This window comes from Protopterus annectens, chromosome 1.part2 (genome assembly GCF_019279795.1).
Source record: "Protopterus annectens isolate FY-2018-M chromosome 1.part2, PAN1.0, whole genome shotgun sequence".
Classification (NCBI taxonomy): domain Eukaryota; kingdom Metazoa; phylum Chordata; order Ceratodontiformes; family Protopteridae; genus Protopterus; species Protopterus annectens.
Window position 1 is genome coordinate 562,703,632 of NC_056727.1, and position 15,613 is coordinate 562,719,244.

A 15,613-nucleotide genomic window follows, 5' to 3' on the forward strand; every position below is an offset into this window, starting at 1 on the left:
AAGGGGTATACCACTGAGCACAATGTTAGCTGTTCAGTTTGATTTTACTATAGTCAGGACTTGTTTGGTGATACCTCACTCTTCTATACTGCTGTGATGGCTTGGTGGTTAACTACTGTAGCTATAGTGTATAGGGTCCTGGGTTCAATACCTGCAAGGCTGTTTATTTTGTTGTTGGGCTATGGATTTGTAGCTCATAACTGACCCCCCACTCCAAAAAAAGAAAAAAATATACTAGTTTTTCCTCAAATTCCTGTCATGAAAAAAACAGAATTTAAAGTCCTCACTCTTGACCATTAAAGTTACTTCAAATGGCAAATTACTATTTATTTTATTTATTTATTTGACACTTGTTTACTGGGATTGTCTGACTGGACGGCTGGTGTCCATTTTCAGTGGAGGCCCAGGGAGAAAAGCTCCACAAGTACAGTAGTTACAATAGTTAGTGTAAACAGTAACAAGTTACAGAAGAATTGTTAATATTGTAATACAAGGTGTATGGGCGGCCATGGTGGTGCAGTGGCTAGCGTTGCTGCCTCACAGCAAGAGGTTCTCTGGTTTGATCCCCGGCTGGGGTGCCTTCTGTGAGGAGTCTGTATGTCCTCCCTGTGGTCACGTGGGTTTTTTCCAGGTGCTCTGGTTTCCTTCCACATCCCAAAGAGATGCTGTAGGTGGATTGGACACTCTAAATTGGCCCTAGGTGTGACTGCATGTATGTGTGTGCTTTCTATGGAAGGTTGGGAACTCAGCACTGTAAAACTCCACTGCCAATCATGAGTGGATAGGTGATCCGCTGTGGCAACCCTTAATTGGGAAAAGCAAGAAGTAGTAGTACAGTTCTGTAGGGAGAGATGGAACGCATGATATACATGATTAGTAGCTAAGTAGAGCATAAGACAATAATAGGAGTATATGAGTAAGCTATTTACATATACACATTGTTGCAAGAAGCATTCAAGAGAATTTAAAGGGAGTGACCATGTTGTCACAAAGGATGAGTGGCCCAAGGAAGCAGTATTACTGCTGCATGGTGATGGTTTAAGGTGGGGCATTGCAGTTACATAGTCTGTTGGTGAGAAGGTGTGACTTCAGTAGTTTCTTGAAAGTGGAAGCATTTTTTGTAATCTAATATTGGGAGGCAGATGATTCCATAAGTTAGTAACTTTGTTAGGGAAGAAAGATTCACCTGAACTGTTTTTGCATGGGATTTTTTCAATCAGAGCTTTATTGGTGGAGCGTAGTTGTCTATTTGAAGTGTAGAAGTCCAGATAGGGCAGGGTTTTTTTCTGGACAGTAAAGAATTTTATGGGCTAGGTTGATTTGGTGGAAATGTAATAGACTGGCGAACTCAAGCCACTGTAGAGCGATTAGGGAATGACAGTGGTGGGAATGAGATTTGGAGCTGGTAGATAATCTGGCAATTTTGTGGCAACAAGTAGAGAGTTTATTGAAGTCAGTTTTATTCAGATTTGTTAGAACCGGACATGCATATAGTAAGGTAGCTAGGAGATGGGTTCTGGCTATGGCAATTCTTGATTCAGAGGTAAGGTACTTATTGCAGTGGTATAGGGTTCCTAGTTTTTGTGAACTTTGGTAATAGTCAGGGATATATATTTGTTGAATTTTAATTGTTGGTCAATTGTAATCCCTAGAAGTTTGGCCTCTGGGACTGGAGAGATGGGGGTCCTGTTTGCAGAGAATATGGTGAAGGTAGTTGGGTTGGTATTCTTTGTTGGATGGAATAGTAAGAGTTTTTTTTTTTTGGGTTCAGTATCAGTTGTGAATTATTTAACCAATTTTCTATGTCTTTAAAGGAATCCTGGGAATTTTGCAGGAGCTGCTGGAGATTGGATGTGGAGCAGATTAGGGTTGTGTCATCGGTGTATTGTATTACATCGGCTTTTGTAGTGGCTAAGTGAAGTTGATTTGTAAAGATATTGAAAAGAAGAGGGCCGAGAATGGAACCCTGGGAATGCCTAGTAATACTGGGAGTGGTGGGGATAGGGAATCATGGCATTTAACTGACTGAATGCAGTTATTTAGATAGCTTTTAAACCAGAGCAGGGTGGGGTTGTCTATGTTGAGTTCAGAGAGGTGAGTTAAGAGTCTATTGTGGGAAACAGTATTGAATGCCTTGGATAGGTCTAGAAAGATGGCAGAGACTAGTTGGTCTTGATTCCTGCGTGAATTTATGGAGTTGGTGAAGTTGACTAGGGCAGTGGTGGTGCTGTGTGATGGTCGGAAGCCCTGTTGGGTTTTGGATAGTAGGTTATTAGGAGGAGGTGGGTAAAGAGTTGGCTGTGGTCGCATCTTTCAAGGATCTTTGATAAGAGTGACAGGATTGCAATTGGTCAAGAGTTAGAGAGGTCAGGGGAGGGGCCACCTTTGTGGAGGGGAATGATGTAGGAAATTTTCCATAAAGATGGGGTTGTGTGTTCAGTGATGGATCCATTTATCAATATAAAAATGGGGTAGGCACTGGCCTTAGATGCAATTTGAAGGTAGCTAGCTGGGACATTGTCGGCAGTGAGGGTTGTGGGTTTAAGCTTGGATAAAAGCTTCTGGATGGTTGATGCTGGAAGTGGTCTGAGTGAGAAGGGGGCATTGATTGTTTGGGAATTTGTGGATATTGGGAGATTGGTGGGATTTGTGTTATGAATAAGTTTGACTATGGAGGAGGAAAAATAGTTATTGAAGTCAGAAGCTATATCGGAGTTTGATCCTTCGATGTAGGGTGGGGGGTAGAGGTATAGCCTGGTTGCAGGATATTGTTTATAGCTGCCCAGAATTTCTGAAGGTTAGAACTGTGCTTCTTTTGTAGAGAGAGGTAGTGGTTTTGATTGTCATTTCTAATTTGTTTTTTTGCCTTATTACGAAGTTCAAGGAAAGTTTTTCTAGATGTAGGGCTTTTTAGACAACACCAGTTGCTCCAGGCTTTGTCTCTTTCTTTCAGTAGTGTTCTTGTGAATTTCTGTAGCCAGGGGGATGGGTTACTATGAATTCTAATTGTTTGTGGTGGGGCTAGGTAATTTAGGATGTTTAGGAATGTGGAGTTGAAGTATTCAATTGCCTGGTCTAATGGAAGGGTTTTGATGGGGGACCAGTTACTTGCATAATAAGGTTTCCAAGAATAGGTTAGTGGGGAAGTTTTTTTGGGTATGGGTGTGAAGAAGAGATGGAGGGTTGTTGTTTTTCAGTCTGTGTCAGATGAAGAAAGTTGGATTGTGGTCACTTAGAGAGTTGGCTATTGTACCACATTGATGAGCAGTATTGGGGTTGTTTGTGAGGATCCAGTCTAGTATAGATTCCTTTTTTGAGGTTTTGTCAATACAGCTGAGTGAGTGTATGAGTTGGATGAAGTTGTATAAGTTAAGGTGGTTTGCTGGTGTGGGAGACTGGATGGAGTTACAGTCAATATTGACATCACCTAGAAGGATAGTTTCTTGGGGGAGGGAGTGGGAAGCCCAGTAGAGTACTGACTTTAGGATTGACAGGTTATTGCCTGGGATAGATAAATACCAAGTATGTTTAGTTGCTTGTGCTGATTAAGAAGGAGTTTTGCGAATAGGGTTTCAGCATTGTTGAAAACTGGGGGTTCTTTGTGTAGCAGATGGATATTTAGATTCATTTTATAGAGGAGGGCAACCTCGCCACCTCTTTTACATATTCTGTCAGCTCTGAGTATGTTACATCCTGGTCGGGTAATAGAGTTATCCTTGGTATGGCTTAAGCTAGGTTTCCGTAAGAAGCAGGATGCTGGGTTTATATAAAAACATCTACTAGGGACATTACTAGGGATGATAGTAGATGATGATGACTTCACATTTGACCTGCATATATAAAATTGCTTAAGAAAAACTCACCAAAAATTAGTGATGCTTTACAGAGCCAAAAAACGTTCTTACCAGTGCAACTAAAACTACACATGCCACTACTTATCTCCTCCCCACACTTATTTATGGTTTTGAACAATGCTATAATAAAGTTGCTAAATTTGCAGCAAATACCCTTTTCAGAATCCAGTACTGTATAGCACAAAAAAGTTTAAATTGGTTAGAACTACCCCATCAACCAACATATACACAGCTTCTTCACAGCTTCTTATTACCTATAGAATCATCCAGCATCTATATGCTTGTCTGGCACTAAATACCGTTCTGCACAACTATGTTCCTATTTGGTCATTACCCTCCAGTAACCAAAAACTTCTGTCTGTCCACAAACCTATCAAATCTGCTGGACATTGTCTTTACTTGTACTATGTTGCTAAGACCTGGAACTCCTTACATATATCCATTAGGTCAATACCATCCCTTCCATCCTTCAAAACCATTCTGAAAATCTTTCTAGCAAAAAATCTGTCTCTATTTTTGTTCATCACCCATATAAACTATATCCCTAAATATGAACAAGTACGTATTCATACTTTGCACCTCTTTACTCTCCCTTCTTCACTCACCTCATTACTTCTACTAGTTTTTCTCCCCCTGGTCTTCTCTCTAAATATGCCAGAAGCCTGCTTTTCCACTTACTTCATATTGCCATTCCTGTTTTATTGTACTAACTTACCTTTAATTCTGTATAAACTGGCTAAATTATCAACTTGCATCTATTGTTAACCAAGATTTTCATATTATGCCCGATTTGGTATAATCATTTAAACTGTAGATGTTTTATATATATTTTTTTAAGATTATAAAATTATTGTTCTTAAAATGTTTTGTAATACTTTGGAAGATTTTGTCCCCAGGTCTCCTCTGAAATGGTCTTCTACCCAGTCAAACTTTCCTGGTAATCAAATGTCAATAAAATAATATATTAAATTAGGGCCCACCACCAACAGCAGTATTTTATTATAGTCTGCTTCCCTCTGTATCGTCAGTGTTCTGTTAATGCTGTCAAATGTTTGCCCCCCTCCACAAAACCACATCAATCTATATATATCTATGTTGGCAACACCTTTGCCATTCTTTTAGCTATTATAGATATGAACACTTTATAATCATGGTTTAAAATTGATATGAGCCTATATGGAGCTGGATATGATGGGTCTTTACTGTCTTTAGGTATTACAACCACCACAGCTTTCTTCCAGGATGCAGGTGCTTCCCCTCCTTTAAAAATACTGTTAAACAAAATATTATTGATCTTTGTCACTTTCCTCAGTCCCAACCTCCAAACCTCTACAGGAATATCATCTATTCCTGGAGAATTTATAGCAAATTGAATGAACATCATAATTTTATCTAATCTTCTCCTACTTAATTGTTGAGCTTCATGTACCTTAACATTGACATACTACAGTTTTCCATAAATATTTCCATTTGTGCTCTTTCTTGAATTCCACATTTCTCTGCTTTATACAAATGTTTCATAGCATTTCTCAAAAATGCCTAATACCACTACAGGATCTCTGGTTATTTTTTATTGTTGTAGGCTCTTTATGTTTGGCAACAACTTTTTTTTTTACACTTTCTGTTGCCTAACTCCTTGTGCTAAAAGTTTTTGTGCTCTGGAGTTATTATCAAAAACAGTTGCTTAACAGCAATCTTTCTAAACTCATGCATATTATACAGATACTCCCTTATTTCCTCTTTAGCACTCTGCAGTTGCACCCCTTCTTGTTCTGTGAGAGTCCTCTTATTCAGAAATACTTTAGCCTTTGTCAGCCCCTCTAGATAATTCCTGTTACTTTTTCACCATATCTCTGTCCCACTCACTAGCTATAACTTTTGAAGAAATGTATGTCTTCCCTAATAACTCAAATAATTTCCACTGTCCATTCCTTAAATTTCCCTCTTTTTAATAGGTAGGTAGGGAAGTGCAAGTGTCTCCTTTTTACTTCATTACAGTGCATTTTTTAATCTTGTTATTGGCACATGATCTGAAGTAGTTACTGGATGCATGTTGAAGCTTTCAATTAAATACAGATGTTCCAGTGAAATGCAAATTTTGTCTAGTCTAACCCAGTTATTGTGTCTTCTGGAATAAAATGTAAATTCTTTCCAAGTTCCTACTACTGATTTCTTCTACTGATTTCACGTCTTCCATGCTAAATATTTCATACATTTTATCAGATACCTACCCTCTTTTGTTATATGCTCCTTTGTAAGCCCCTCAGATACATCCTTACTGTTTCAAATCAAATTCCATTCCTCATCTATAAAAATATTCCCTGCTGAAACCTGATTATTTCTCTCTAAATTTCTTAAGCTCCATAATTGCAGTTTTAGGTAGAATATATAGACATGCCAGCATAATCCACCTTCCTTGCCAATAGCCCCTTACTACCATAAATCTGCCATTACTATTTTTTCCTGTTCTAGCACTATTGGAGCTCCTCTAGTAATTTGTATAAGTACTCCCATTTGCCTTTGTCCCTGATATTCTGCTGAATGTCCACCCTGAAATCCTTTCATTATCAAATTCACACACTCCCTTCATTCCAAATGTGTTTCCTGTAGCATTGATATTTACACTCTGCATTTATTAATATAATTCAGTACTCTTTCCTTGTTTGTCTATACCTGGGGAACCATTCACATCCCAAAATAATATGTTTAGTGTAGCCATTATGATAAGAAGTTATTATTCCAACCTAGTATATATTACAGTTTTTAAATGTCTATTTCCAGATTTTGTGTCACACGCATCCACTGATGTTTTGCAGGTTGATCTTTTATACAGTTGTTTCTTGTCATCTCCATTTGAACATATGCCACATTTTACAAGACTTTTTGTTTTAATGAATACCCTCAAATAAAAAAACAGACTTACCCCCAGAATACCCTCATAACACCGCATAACCTATTAACTTAAAACAAACATACAGAACTATGAACATCTTCAAATAATGAAGTTTAACCCTCCTGATAGGAACATTTGTCCCAAATTGACAGCTGCACACACAGACAAAAACTAAACTAAAATTAAGGTTAGTCATAGTGAGATGCATGTTACAGCTTGTACTCCTACTTACACTAATTGCCGTCTGTTCTTGTCTTATTTTTATTTCCCTCCCATATATGAAAAACAGCTGGTAATTTTTCAGAAAACATTAAGTTTTAGCATTTAAAAAATTGCTCTGGCTTTTATTGCATCTTGTCTTCATGGAAACCTAAGTATAAAATACAGCTGCAGTCAGCTACAGACTTCTCAAACTGAAGATTTATTTGCTAAAGGAAGAATTTTCATTATATTCAGTGTTCTCTTATTTACTTGCTTAAATGAAAACATGTTATTAGATTATGTCAAGGGCCTTAATCCAGATATGCACCTATGCAAAAGTAAGAGAAAACATGTCTATAGAAATACTGTTAAGAACAAAATGATTTATTTACAGCTATATTTTCCTTTTTTCCACTTTACCATCAGAAAAATGAGAAGCAGAGCCACTTTCTGTTTGATAGCTCCCTTTCTGTTGGACAACCATTTGTATATCTCCCTTAGCCTATTCTGCATCAAAAATGACTTTGATCCTCCAGGAAAGAAATATTCTGAAAGCAGCTGAGTACAGTAGCTTGAATCTCACATCTGCTTCTCAACATTCCTCAATTACTGGGATAAATGTGCTTCTCTTCTGTCTGGTGTACAGTGAATAATCATTTTACACAAACAGCTGTCTGCAATTTTTTTTACTTTGAAATTCTGCCACAGTTTTTTTCAGGATCAATTCTTTCTGCTGGTATGATTGCATCTTTACTAATACAGGTCTTGGCTGCTTTCTCATGATCAGGTTCGGAGCATACAAATGTGCCCGTTCAATTAAAAATTCCTGCCATGTAATACAAACTCAGTTAATTATTTGTCCTTCATAAAATTAATGCAGTGTTTTCTTTCCAGTTTTTCTGGTACATCAGAAAATCTCATGTTTTCTCTGCATGCTCTGTCCTCCAGTTCTACCATTTGTTGAAGTATCTCTTCTTGAGCAATCTCATACTAAGACAGTCTTTACTTCATTTCAGCTATGATTTTTGCAGTTTTATCTGTTCATCTAAATAGCTATTAAAGGCTTCTCTATAGACCGGTTTAAGGTAACTTTTATAATGGGGGAATTTGATCTTATTCCTCATGTAAAAATTTTTTTTTCTTTTTTTTTTATTTGTAGACTTTGTTTATAATGTGATTCATATATCTGTTCTTCTGTAACTATCATCTGGCTGTCTGTCTTTCTGTTCTTCCAGCTTCTTTATGCCCATGACATCACAGGAATTATCAGGAATCATCATTTATTTATTTGTTGACTGGGAAAGTCCACTGGGTTAGAGACCTATTTTCATTAGAGGCCCAAGGAGAAAAGCTCCACAACATTCAAATATTCTACAAAAACATACAAAGTTAATACAAAAATAATACAAAAATGTATATACATTAAAATAGTACAGAGGCATTGGTATGATGTGATTTTTTTGAAGCACAGTGAATTAACACATACAATAAAGATGCGGAGCAAAATACTTTTCATGTTTTGAATATGAACTGTAACTGGTATTCTCAACTATGTAATAACCATTAACATAAAAGTTGACTTGATCTGCAGATCACCAGCTCTATTAGAAAATCTGGAACAACAGCAGACTGCTATATGGTATTACCAAGTATGCCATATGTAGATCAATGTATGTGTATGTACCTTTAAGAAGCTATCCAAAGGCTTGCACAAGTGTGTAAATACTGCGCACGTGGAAGCTAGACTGCCATTTTGTAGTTAGCTGTTGAGATGTAAGCATGTATGTATGTAAGGTCTGTCTCTTTGCCAGTTTGTTTCTATTTTATGATATTGCTATCTATCCTTATGCATTTCTATGTATTAAAGCATATAAATGAAATACCCCACCTGCTTGTCATCTATGTTAGAGAAGGATGAGTGACATGGTGTCAGAAGTGGCATGTCTAAAGGGCATGAAGTAAGAGGTGGCTTGATTTAAGGCACTTGCTTGGAACTGGAAGAATATAGAGGAGTGAATCATCCCTAAAATGTGCATACTTTGCAAAACAGGTCAGAAACAAATTTCATGTATTAAAACTTTCTCAGCACTATTTCTTATTCATAAAATATGAAACAAGGCATACAGAATGTTCTAAATTATATTGGCATAAACCGATATGTGCGATATTGATAAAAATATTTGAATTACTATGGAAAATGTTTGAAATAAAGCCCAAATTGCATAAAATGAATAAAATAAAGGGAAATGACCGCATTTTCACAAAGCGTGTATTTTCGTATTAAGCAAAGATATCCGAGTTATCAGAAGTGTATAAAGTGTTCACATGTTTGTGCAGTGTTATGGTAAAGCTATTTCGCAAAGTACAGCCATTACAAAGCATATTTCACAGAATACAGCCATTACAGAGCATGTTTTGCAAAGTACAGTATTTTGAAGAGTTTATTGTTTATTTGAATGTTATTACAAGCTCACAGAACAGTTTGTTCATACATAATTATAAGATCCATATTTCAGTGTGTTTGTGCATACTTTGTGGGCATGGCAGATTGATTTTGAAAATTCAGTGCACTTGTGTTCGACAGTAACATTGCTGAGAACTGAAGAGTGTTTGAGTAAGAGTAAAACATTTTCATACAGGCTGCATTTTCTGATAAAGATGACCATACAAAGGCATGCATTTATTCTATCTACTTTAGCTGGGTCAGAAGCCATTGAAAGAGAATGTTCATTTGTGTGTGCATCTGTTATCTATACAGGAGAGGGAGAAACCATCATACTGTTGTACAGGCTGAGTCAAGGGAGGAACCAGAGTGTTTAAAATGTAAATTTAGAGAAATGTGTAACCCTCAGATAAATGTTACAATGGAAAGGCATTTATTTTACACAAAGGATCAAAAGCCTGGTGAAACTTTTGCAACATATATAACTGACCTGTGAAATAAGGCTAAAATGTTCAGATTTGGGGCTTTAAGGGATGAGTTGATAAAGAACAGACTTGTGTGTGGTATAAAAGATGATGCAGTGAGAAAGATTTTGCTTCATGACAGTGATTTAACTTTGCATAAGCCCATTGAGATTTGTCAGATATATGTGCTCACAGAAAAGCACACACATATGCTTACAAATGAGAATAGCACTAGAAGGCACAGTGATAAAGCTCTTGTTGATAGCATGCAGCACAGAGTTAAAAGAAACAGGCCCAAGCACATGGCAGCAACAGTAGCCCCTTCAGCACTTACTGGTAAACCACAGAACTTTCTTTCCAGCAAATTCCAGAGTTTGCACATTCTCAGTGAAGCATAAGAGTAAGTCATCAAACTCAAAGCATGGATCCCAACCTTGTGTCATTGCCAGCTGCCATAACTGTGGTAGAAGCCATGAATCTAAAAGGGAGAAATGTGCAGCTTTTGGTCAGTAAAGCCACAAATGCAATAAGTGGAATAATTTTAAAAGGTTTTGTAAATCAAAAGGCTCACATTCTTTTATTAAAAGGGAACATTTTAAGAAATGAGTTGATCAGTTAGAAAGCTGCAACCCTACTCTTTATATTGATGGTGTGCCAGTCCTTCATGAAACAGTCAATGCAGTAAATTTAAGGGCAAAGAATGAAGTATTTTGTACAGTTTAGATAAATGGCAAGCACATACAGCTGAAAGATGACATAGGTTCCAAGTGAAATGTTATGTCAGCAGAAACATTTTCTAGAGTGTCATGGTGAAAGGCTTGATTTGGCAAGGTGTGCGAAGCTTGTTGCTTATGAAGGTGAATAAATACAGACTGTAGGCTCAGTAGTGCTTTCACGTTACTCTGCTGTAAGATGTTACGACTTATTATTTTATGTGGTCAAGAAGCACATCCAGTCATTATTAGGATTCAGAGACAGTTTAAAAATGGGACTGCTTTCATTTAATAAGGAAGTCCTTCATGTCAGTTTAAAAGAAAAATACTCTAATTTTGCCCAGCACATTTTTTCTACCCATGCTGATCTTTTTGAAGACAAACTAGGCAAATTTCCAGTTGTGTACTCCATAAAGTTAGACCCAGAGGTGAGTCCAGTTATCAGGCCAGCACAAAAAGTTCAAATAGCCATGCAGGACAGAGTCAAAACCAAGTTAGATAAAATTATGTGACAAGGTGTGATTTGTCCAGCTGCAACACCAACTGGGTGGGTATCTTCCATGGTGGTAGCTCACAAGAAAAGCTCAGATGACATCAGAATATTTACTGACCCACGAGATTTGAACAAAGCATTAAAAAGACCTCATCATCCAATGTACACAGTCAAAGAAGTCACAGCCTTGATGCCAAATGCCACTGTTTTTTTCTGTCTCAGATGCAAAGAGTTCATTTTTGCAAATTCAGCTTGACAAAAAATCATCATTGCTCACTATGTTAAATACTCCATTTGGCAGGTACAGATTTTTTGAGATTGCCATTTGGGATAAATTCTGCAAGTGAAGTCTTTCAATGAGCAATGGAGCAACTTTTTTCTGGGTATCCTTGTACTATTATAGTAGACAACATACTAGTAGGACGTTATGGTGAAGCAGAACATGACAGAAACCTCAGAAAAGTTTTAGAAAGTGTATGTCAAGTGAATCTTAAGCTCAATCCATGCAAATGCAAATTCAGGCTACAAAAGGTTACTTTTGTTGGTCATTTATTTACTGGTGCAGGCCTATGACCAGACCCTTCAAAGCAATCAGCCATTTTCGAGATGCCAGATCCAGATAATGTTCAAGCCCCGTAAGGTTTTCTTAGCATGATTAACTACCTAGGCAAGTTTGTTCCAGACTTGAGCTAACTATCAGCACTGCCTAGTGTGCTGACACGTAAAGATGTATCCTGGTCTTGGTTAGAGCAACACCAAAGAGCAGTTGATGTCCTGAAACAGAGAATTGCTAGTCTGCCAACTCTCAGATACTATGATGTTCACAAACCAGTTACACTTTCCTATGATGCTTCGAAATTTGGTCTTGGTGTGGTCATTCTACAAGAGGCTCAACCTGTTGCCTATGCAATGAGAACTCTTACCCAAACCGAAATGCAGTATGCCCAGATTGAGAAAGAGCTTTTGGCAATTGTGCTTGCATGTTCAAAGTTCCATAATTATGTTTATGGTAGACCTATCCAGATCAAAACAGACCACCGACCTCTATTCTATCTTGAGAAAGCCTACGCATTCAGCTCCAGCCCAACTGCAATGCATGATGCTGAGATTCCAAAAGTATAATTTCAATCTTGTCTACAAGAAAGGCAAACTTCTTTATCTTGCTGATACATTATCTAGATTCAAGCACTTTAGCTTTAAATTTAGATGTGCTTTTTAGTAATTAGTCATTTTGGTGCCTAAAAGAAAGTATTTAATCAATTCGTCGATAATTAAAAGTATTCTGATGAAGTCCACACTGTTGGTGGATGAAAGCGCTTAATTGTTGTTGGTTTATTAAGGAAGAACATTTTTTTAGCTATTGTGTGCTTTTTCCTGGTGGAATCCATTCCATTTAGCATTTATTTGCTGTATTGGACTTTCCTTGGTTGACTAAATGCTATTTTTTGTTATTTGATCACCCAGAAAGACCACAGAACAGCATGAGAATGAGAACCTTGATTTTGAAGTCATGGAAGTGAGAAATTTTTCTTCCATACGTCTTGATGAGCTGAGAGATCACACAGCCACAGATCCAGTTTTACAAAGGCTCAACCAAGGATGGCCATCAAAGCAATCTAGTTTACCTCAAAAAAATGCAACATTATTTTCCCTACAGAGATGAGATTTTGTCTGACAAAGGTATCATTATGAAAGGTCTAAAAGTAATTGTTCCAAAGTCCTTGCAACAAGAGTACATTACTATCTCGCATCATGATCACCCAGGAGTCGATTATACCAAATGAAGGGCGAGAGGACTAGTATTTTGGCCTTCTGTGTCACAAGACATCAAGAGAGCACTCTGATCTTGTTCTGTGTGTAATAGTACTAAGCCACATCCACAGAAGGAACCACTTCAACTAAACCAGATTCCTGAACTACCTTGGTCGTCAGTGGCTGAGGACATTTTTGAGTGGAATGGTCAACATTATTTGGTGTTAGTAGACTCTGACTCCAATTGGTTTGAGATTGACTTACTTCCTAACCTGGCATCCAGTACGGTCATTACTAAAATGAAGCATCATTTTGCAGTACATGGTAGCCTACACAAAGTTATTTCTGACAATGGCATGCAGTTTACAAGCCAACAGTTCAAAATATTTTCTGAAGAATGGGACTTTACTCATGTCATGAGTAGCTCTGAGTACCCGCAATCAAGTGGTTTGGCCGAACGTGCAGTTCAAAGTGCAAAACAGTTACTTGAGAAGTAAAAACAAGATAATAGTGATGTTTTCCTGAATCTCTTGAACCTCAAAAATGTTCCTTGTGATAAACATCTTGGTTCACCTGCTCAGAGACTTCTGTCCAGACAAAACAGAACCACATTACCAATCAGTAGTCAATTGTTGGTTCCATGTATCAAAAACAACAAGTCAGTTGGGACACATTTAGGGCTTTACCCTTCTATATCACAGAGCTGATGGCTATGCTAAGGTAATATTAATGGATCACATGGGAATTCCAAACAGAGAGCGATCACTTTAAACGAATGCTATGGTTAACCTTGAAGAAAAGCTGATCTAGTTAGAAAGTCAGTGCAAACCAATCTGATGAAGAAGCGTTTAACCCAGAAGTCCTACTATGATAAAATCAGCAAACTGCTCAATCCATTATGAGAAGGAGAAGTGGTAAGGATGCAGATGTCCAAAGGTTATGATTGGATTGGTGTCATAAAGAATATTGGCCCAGAATGGAGATCATACATTGTGGAATCACAAGAAGCAGTCTTTAGGTGGAATCAGAAGCATTCAATAATGGTGCCCGAGCCTATAACACAGCACATAGCCTGTGAGAAAGACTATTTATCTCAGAGTGAGTTGTCTGGAGTTCCAATTCCAGGGTAAGTTCCAGAGGGCATTCCCATTCTGGTGAAGAATCTAGAAGTTCCTGATATGAGTTGTGCACTGCAGACTGTCTCTGTTGCTAAATTTGGTCCAGATTGTTATGTTATAAGATATGGTTGTATCTCTAAACCCTGTAACAGATACGAAGGAACTTGGACATGAGCATTGCGTTTTGTTTCCACTGTATATAGTAATGCATGTTTAGCGCTCATATTGTTTTTACAAAGGGCAATCTTTTTAAGAGGGAGGATGTAGATCAATGTGTGTGTGTATGTATCTTTAAGAAGTGATCCAAGGGCTTGCACAAGTGTATAAATACTGAGCACATGCAAGCCCGACTGCCATTTTGTATTAAGCTGTCGACATGTAAGCATGTATGTATGTAAGGTCTGTCTGTTAGCCAATTAATTTCCATTTTATGATGCTGCTTTCCATCCTGTCATGTTTCTATGTATTAAAGCATCTAAACGAAATACTCCACCTTCTTGTCATCTATGTTAGAGAGGGAAGAGCAACACCATATAAACATTTATGTGCCTCTCTGTTGTCCTGTTTCTTGCAGGAAGAGCTGTCCAAAACCATATACTCACTGTGTCAATGCAAAGCCAAATATGAATGAATATTATCATCTCTTCCAGAGTGAACTGCAAAACAGAGTGGGAAAGAAAGTACCCAGCGAGCTCAAGAATTTAAAACAAGGGTTGGCAAAACTGCTGCAAATCTACATTAGAAGTTATGAAACAGACTGCAAAAATGTAGAGAGACTGCTAGTAGTGCTATTGGGTAAGAGACTGGAGAACAAAAAATATTTAAAAATAATCCCATCAGCTGCCTAAGTAATATCACATGCCTACTGTCAGTCTGTGTAAGATGCCAGACAGCAAACTGTGGTTAAAAATAATCCCATCATCAGCCTAAGTAACATGACATACCTACTGTCAGTCTGTGTAAAATGCCAGAGAACAAACTGTGGTTACAAATAATCCCATCATCAGCCTATGTAATGCCACTCACTTGCTGTGAGTCTAGTTTAGTGGTTGACTGAGAAAGTGAGTGTGGGGAAGGTAGGATTCTAAGTATATGGACACGCTGTCATGGGAGGATATATGTATGGGTTACAAGTATGCAACAAAGTTTAGAAGAATTAGGATCTTTGCTTGGAAGTGTTTGCATAGGTATTTTTATACTCAAGCAGAGTCCAAAGAATTCTTCCTGAGGCAGATTGGAAATGTTGGTGGTGTGATGGGGAAGAAAGAGGAACTTGGGAACATATATTTTAGGACTGTAATGAGTTGGCAGACTTTAAAAATTCCCTGCAGGCTACTCTGTCAAAAATACTGGTTAAGCAAATAGGTGTAACTAAAGAAAATTTTTTGAGCTGTGATACAGAATCAGAAACACCTAGAAAGTAAGACCTGGTGAGTTTAATTCTGGTGGCTGCCAAAAAAGGAATTACTAGAAAAAGGAAATCAGTCTAAAACCAACATATCTGAAGTAGTGAATATAGTAACAGAGATAAAAGAACTAGAAGTGGGATCTTTAGAAAAGGGTAGGAGCAAAGTACACAGGGAAAAATGGGATTTATGGGAACAATACATAGAATAATGGTTTGGAGGAGGAATGAGGTTTAAGGGAAAACAGGAACTAAATGAGATATGTAACGTTTGATT